This window comes from Arachis ipaensis, chromosome B01 (genome assembly GCF_000816755.2).
Source record: "Arachis ipaensis cultivar K30076 chromosome B01, Araip1.1, whole genome shotgun sequence".
In the NCBI taxonomy this organism is placed as follows: Eukaryota; Viridiplantae; Streptophyta; class Magnoliopsida; order Fabales; family Fabaceae; genus Arachis; species Arachis ipaensis.
In genome coordinates, this window is record NC_029785.2 from 52,639,736 (window position 1) to 52,646,535 (window position 6,800).

Genomic DNA, 6,800 nt, shown 5'->3' on the forward strand with positions numbered 1-6,800 from the left:
ATTAATTAATTTGATTAATTTATTAGTCATTAAAATAATAAATTTATGAATAAAATAGACAACTAGGATATTTTCAACTAATAATTAAATCAAATCAAATCAAATCATATATATTGAGCTAAATTCAAATCATATATTTTCAACTGAGATATTTTCAAGTTGAGTGCAATAAATACAAATTAATTTTGTTAGATAATCATAGTTGCCTGGTCTACTATTTCAACTCTTCTTTTTTTCTTTTTTTTTTTCTTTATGTATAATTTATTTTATATATAAATGTATCCAAAATGAGAAAGTACGGATGAGTGTTTTATTGATTGTTTATTTGATAAATATATCTCAATTTAAGCATTCTACTACTGTGGATAGAAGTTGACCTGTAGCAATTCAAAGTGGCCAATGTATTTTTTTATAGTATTAGATAGAAGAATATTTATTAAAATGAATATACCCATTGTAATGAATTTTTTTCAATTGTTATATTTTTATGTCAGTCGTGTAAATTCTTTGAAGGCACAAGATAATAAAATAGGTTGACTTTAATATCATTAGAAGCTAAATTTAATGGTTCATATAACTACCATTAATTATATTAAAAAAGTAATTTTGTAATAATAATGTGATTTACATATTAATTTTTTCGAATAAATTCATTTCTAAATGTAGAAATTAGACTCAATTACGCTAAAATTTTAAAGGAAAATATAGAATTTGACAACAAAATTAACATTCATTAAGGAAATAAATTTATTTATGGCTATTTTCTAATTATAAATAATAACAAGACTTATGAAAAATATTAATGTCATCATTTTTATTAATTAAATCATAATATTAGGTAATTGATAGTTTTATAGGCAGAAATTATTAAGTAATTACATAAAAATTAGTAACGAACAAGCAATAGAATTCAGAAAAAATATATTATATCATGCCAATTTCATAATTAAAATATGTCACATATTATATTCTCATATATTCTATTTATTATTTATTCTATTATATAAAAATCAGGTTTCTGCACTTAATGATGGAATTAACGTGACATGCTTATGAGGGTGTTTAGCAATTTGTTTCTTTTAATTCATTAAATATAATTTATTATGATAAATTAACTATATCAACTAATTAATTTGATTAAATATTTAAATATCACATAATTTATTATAATTTATATCAATTTGATTTGGTAGTATTTTTTAATTTATTTCTTTTAATGTTCTATTAGTATTTTTTAATTTATTTTTTTAATTTATTAAATCAAATTAATTATACTAATTATCTGTATTAATTAATTAGATTAGATTAATTAATTAATCATCAAAATAATAAATCTATGAATAAAATAAGTTCTCGAGATATTTTTCACTAATAATTAAATCAAATCAAATCATATTTATTGAGCTAAATTTAAATCATGTAAATTAAGGACTAAACTAAAATAAGATGATTTTTTAATTATTCAAATTGAATGCAATAAATAAAATTAATTTTTTTAGATAATCATGGTTTTTTAGTGTTCTATATATAGATAGCCACACAAAATTATAAAAAATCATCATTTTTATTACTTTTGCTGTTTCAATTTTTTTTATGTATAAATGTACTCAAAATGAAAAAGTATGGATGAGTGTTTTATTAATTATTTGTTTGATAAATATTATAGTCTGAAAATGTCTGAATTTAGGCATTCTACCGCTGTCGATAGAAGTTGAACCTCTAATAATTTAGGGTGAGCATGATACTTTTTATAGTATTACATAGAAAAATATTTTTTAAAATGAATATACCCATTGTAATTAATTTTCTTTGTCAATATGTTATCTTTTACCTAACAAACAATATCCATGTTGTATTATTTTTATCAGAAGTCATACATAATTGATTGATAATTCTATATATAAAAATACTCATATAGTAACTAAATACCATATTGTTATCTCGCTAAAGTTAATTCTCCTATGATTATGCGAATGTATAGCACTATCAGATGATCTTTTTAGACCTAATCACGGTCCGAATTGATAAAAATTTAAAAAATGCTAATAATACAAATACTTTTTATTTTTAATACCCAATAATAAATATATAAATTAAAACTAATATTGTTTCGTACAAAATTATAAAATGTATAGCATACTCAAAACATATCCAATCCGTATTAATTGTCATTATTTATCAATTACATGATGACAAATTTGGTTATTAAAAAAGATTAGAATTAACTTAAATATACACAATATTATTTCATGCTTTTTATTTTTAATTTTTTATCATAAAAAAATCATAATATTATAAGAGAACCTCATCTTTTTACCAACAGTTCTTCCATTAAATGGTTAAGAATAATTTTTTTAATTTTGTATTTATAAATAAATTATTTTCTACTTTAATATAAGAATTTTTTTATGAATTTTTTTATTGCGCAATTTACTTTATCAAAAATAAATTAATTTATGAAAATTTAAACTTGAGTGTTTGCTATTGTTAAACTCAAATTTTATTTTATTTTGTCATATAATTATATAAATATTCAATTCTTTGATTAAACACTTATTTAATTACGAAATGATATTATATGTTACTTTTATATTGGCAATTAAATTTCAGTTACTATACAAATATTATATTTTAGGTAATTGTATATTTTTTTGTTATTTTAAAAATTATTATATAATGTTAAGATCATTTAATTATGTTTATTTTTTTAAAAATATTGTCATTATTGAAGAGTAACTAATGTTTGTGATAGTCTAAAATTGAGACATAAAAATACAAAATATTAATATACTGAGTTTTCGAAGTATAAACTTGAAGTAAATATATGTGATTATAATTAATGATCATAATTAAAAGTTTTTATTTTATTTCAATTTGTTCAAGACATGTTTATTGTAAGACCCAGAATTTTTGAATAAATCTTATTATAAATTAATTTCAATTCATTTAATTCATTAGAAATTTTATCTTCAGAAATTATTTTATCAAAGCTAATTAAATCAAAAATTAAATCAGGTTTTGATAATTAATTAGAATTTTACCTAATTTTATAATTATTAAATTATTTGCTATATTTAAATTTCAAAATTAGTAGTTATTGGATGACAAGAATATTTATGTGATTTAATTCAAATAATTGATATTTCTATGATTTAATACTTCATGTTTTAGGAATAAAGAAAATAAATCTTATTATCTTATAAATTCAATTAAAGAATTTGATTTCAAATCAATTAGTATTTTAATACAACAAATGATATTTTAAAATAATTTTTAAGATTAAATTAGATTTTAAATTAACACTTTATATCCTAATTTGATTAAAATTAATCAAATCGAAATTAAACCCCAAATCTAAATTAAAATTAATACTGTATACTATGTTTTCTTTTATATATCTATATAAATTTTAAATACTAATTCTCTCCTTTAACTTTATTATTACTTTTTCTTTTCCAGTTTTCCTTGTCTCTTTCTATTCACTGCCACCAACCCTTCTTCCCTAACCTTCCCCAAAACCCAGCTTCAGAAAAACTAAAGAGAGAAAGAAAAAAAAAAGAAAGGAAAGAATGAAAAGAAGAAAAGGGAAAGAAACGCAGAACAGGGAGGGAAGAAGAGAGGAAAAACCGTGCCGCCACATGCCACCGCACCGTCATCACGCCGCCGCCACGGTTCCGAGGAGCTGCTACGAGGAGCCCTGGTTCGTTCACGAGCTACTGTCATGCACGAGCAGAGGAGAGAGATCGGGCAGAGAGAGAAACGCGAAGAGGAAGAAGGGATTCACACTGCCAACTGTGCCGCCACCGCTGCGGGAGGGTCGCCGTCGTTGTGCTTGCCATCGTCGTTCTCGCTGCGTCTTCGTCAAGCCCGCCGAGCATAAGCTGTTCATCACTGCTAGACCTCCGTCGCCAGCGATTCGCCACCGCTGAAGCCCATCACTGCTGTTGTGACACCGCCGCGGAGAGAGTGAGTGACGTGAATAAAGAGAGGAGGAGGAAGGAGACCTGCGCGCCGTCGGAGCCAGTGTCGCCCAGTCGCCGCCGTTCATCCCTTGCCATCGCCGTTCAAGCCACTGCCAAGTCACCGTCGATGAAGCTTCAGCCACTGCCACGCCTGGTTGTCGCCAGGGTTGCCACCGCCGCGTCTCACCACTAAAGAGAAGCCTTGCCTACGCTGTTGCCGAACCGGGCCAGATTCACCAGTAACCCTGTTTCTGCTTTCCTGAACCCTATTCTATTTCTATTCTGTTTCACTGTTTTGATTATTGTTGGTGTCTCTGCTGCCTTAATCATTCAGATTAATGCTACCGCCGCCACTGGCTTGCCATTTCTGCTCGGCTATGCCCTTATTCGCTGTTCTAATTGTTGAAAGGAAATGTTGTTGAAGTTATAGTTTCTCTGTTCCCCATTCTCTTGTTTCTTTTCTAGTAAGACAAATTTTGTTGTACTTTATCTTGCCATAATGCTCCATTTCGATTCTATTTTATTAGTGCGTAATGTTCCTCTTTGCCTTGCTTCGTTGTGTTTATTCTGGTTGTTAGCTAAAGCTGTTGTGTTTGCGGTTTATTACTTTTTTCTGCCGTTCTTCTCCGCTAGCAGAGGGTGCTTGGAATACAAATCATAACGTAGCTACTGCAGAACAATGTGAAAAGTGGGTTTGTCGCGTTAAAATTTTTGCGGGTTTGATTCTTTGAGGTAGGGGTTTTTCTTAAAATCTATTTTACATTACAGAGTTGTTATAAATAGATATTAATGTGAGAAACATATGCCTAAGATTATGATGGCCTTATAAATATGGTTGTTTGCTGGACTGAGTGACTGATTGCCTGATTGTCTGAGTAGTTTGTGATTGCTGAAAAGGAATTAATTTAAAAGGTTATTTAATTAATTATTATGAAAAATGGCTTTCTTTGTTTTGAAGCTATTTTTGATAAGGTAAATGAAACGGCTTTGGAAATGATTTGGAATATGAAACTGAATTAATTTTAAAAACGGTTTAATTTTGAGTTAGTCTGACTTTATAAATGATTTAGTATTTGAGCTGGTTTGATTTTAAAAAGGAGATTTATTATTGGCACTGATTCGCTTTGAAAACAATTTGATATTGAAACTAGTTGAATTTTGGAAAAATAAATGAGATTTTGAAATGGTTGAGAAAATGGTTTGAGAAACGTTTGGATGGGACCCGAAAAGGGTGGTAGTGTCCAAGTTTTAGAGGAGATGCTGCCGAAATTTTATAAAATTGGAAGTTTTATTTGAAGTAATTAATTAAAAAGATTTGTTCTTAAACATTATATTTTTAAGATTGATTTATTTATCATAGAAAGAATTATGTTTTGAATTGGGATTTGTTAAGGGATGGAATGGAAAGAAGGATAATGAGGATTTTCTTTGAAATATGGTTTTGAAATGAATTTGGAAATGAGATTTGGATTGATGAATGATTATGATGTTGAGAATGTTGAGATATGAACTTTGAATTATTCATATGGCTTATGAATTTAAAATATCTGAGATACGAGGTTCCCTGGATTAAATGCCGTGGCTTGCCACCACGTGTACCAGGTTGAAAACTCGATACTCTGTTGACCCTACGACGTAAGTGTGACCGGGCACTATATAAATTCCTGGGAATGTTATCCCCATTGAGCAATATTGATTATTTGAGAAAAATCTATGCATAGACTCTTGGGGATGCACGTCGGGGGACAGTCTAAGGACAATTCAGACTTGTCGGGTTGGCTGGATAACTGACAGATGAGCCTCATCAGCCATAGGATAGGCATGCATCATATGCATTTGTATGCTTTGCTTGGGTTTGAACTTATTTTGGTTTTCCTAATTGCTAAACTGTTCTTAACTGCTACTTGAACTATTTGCTGTAACTGCTACCTACTTGTGCTTTCCTTGTCTGTCTTGCCTGTGTTTGTCCTGGCGTGCTACATTTGAGAATGAACTTTGGTGCTGAATTAATGATTGTGTTGTTTGATTGCGTGGTTGGTTTCTGATTGAGATTTTCTTATAAGAAAAGAAAGGTTTTGGATTCCTGAAAGATTAAACATTGTTTCTTCGAAAAGGTTTTGAACGATTATCTATTGGCTTTTAAAATATTCATAAGGCAATGATAATCACTGAGCTTGAATACAGATTTCTTATTAGATATCTTCTTATGACAACTTTGAAACTCCGTGGTGAGACCGTGTGGTTAGGTTCTCACCCCCCTATAGATTTACCTTTTCAAGAACCGGATGAAGAAGCATTAAGAAGAGTTATACTGCGTTTGGTTTATGTGCTGTTGTATTAATTAGATTATTTTCTTCCCTCGTCTTTGTTGTTACAAGTTTGTAAGAGGGATAGGAATTGTATGTTTTATATGTATAATTGGTGCACGAATTGTGAATCACACTTTTCACAACTCGTACCACTAACCAGCAAGTGCACTGGGTCGTCCAAGTAATACCTTACGTGAGTAAGGGTCGAATCCCACGGAGATTGTTGGTTTGAAGCAATCGATGGTTATCTTGCAATTCTTAGTCAGGAAGTCAATTATATTTATCAGTTGAATTGCGAATGAACAAGAGAGCATGGGTTAAAAGTTACTTGTTATGCAGTAATGGAGAATATGTTGGAGTTTTGGAGATGCTTTGTCTTCTGAATCTCTGCTTTCCTCTGTCCTCTGATTCACGCACGCACGTCCTTCTATGGCAAGCTGTGTGTTGGGGCATCACCATTGTCAATGGTTACATCCCCTCCTCTTGTGAAAATGATCCAAATGCTCTGTCACAGCACGGCTAATCATCT

The 6,800-nt window shown here is 29.3% G+C and overlaps 1 long non-coding RNA gene across 1 annotated transcript; it reads left to right on the forward strand.

Moving 5' to 3' along the window:
• LOC110271160 lies at nt 3,994–4,512 on the forward strand. Its single transcript, XR_002361450.1, has 2 exons — nt 3,994–4,201; nt 4,297–4,512. It is a non-coding gene; the product is annotated as an uncharacterized LOC110271160 (long non-coding RNA).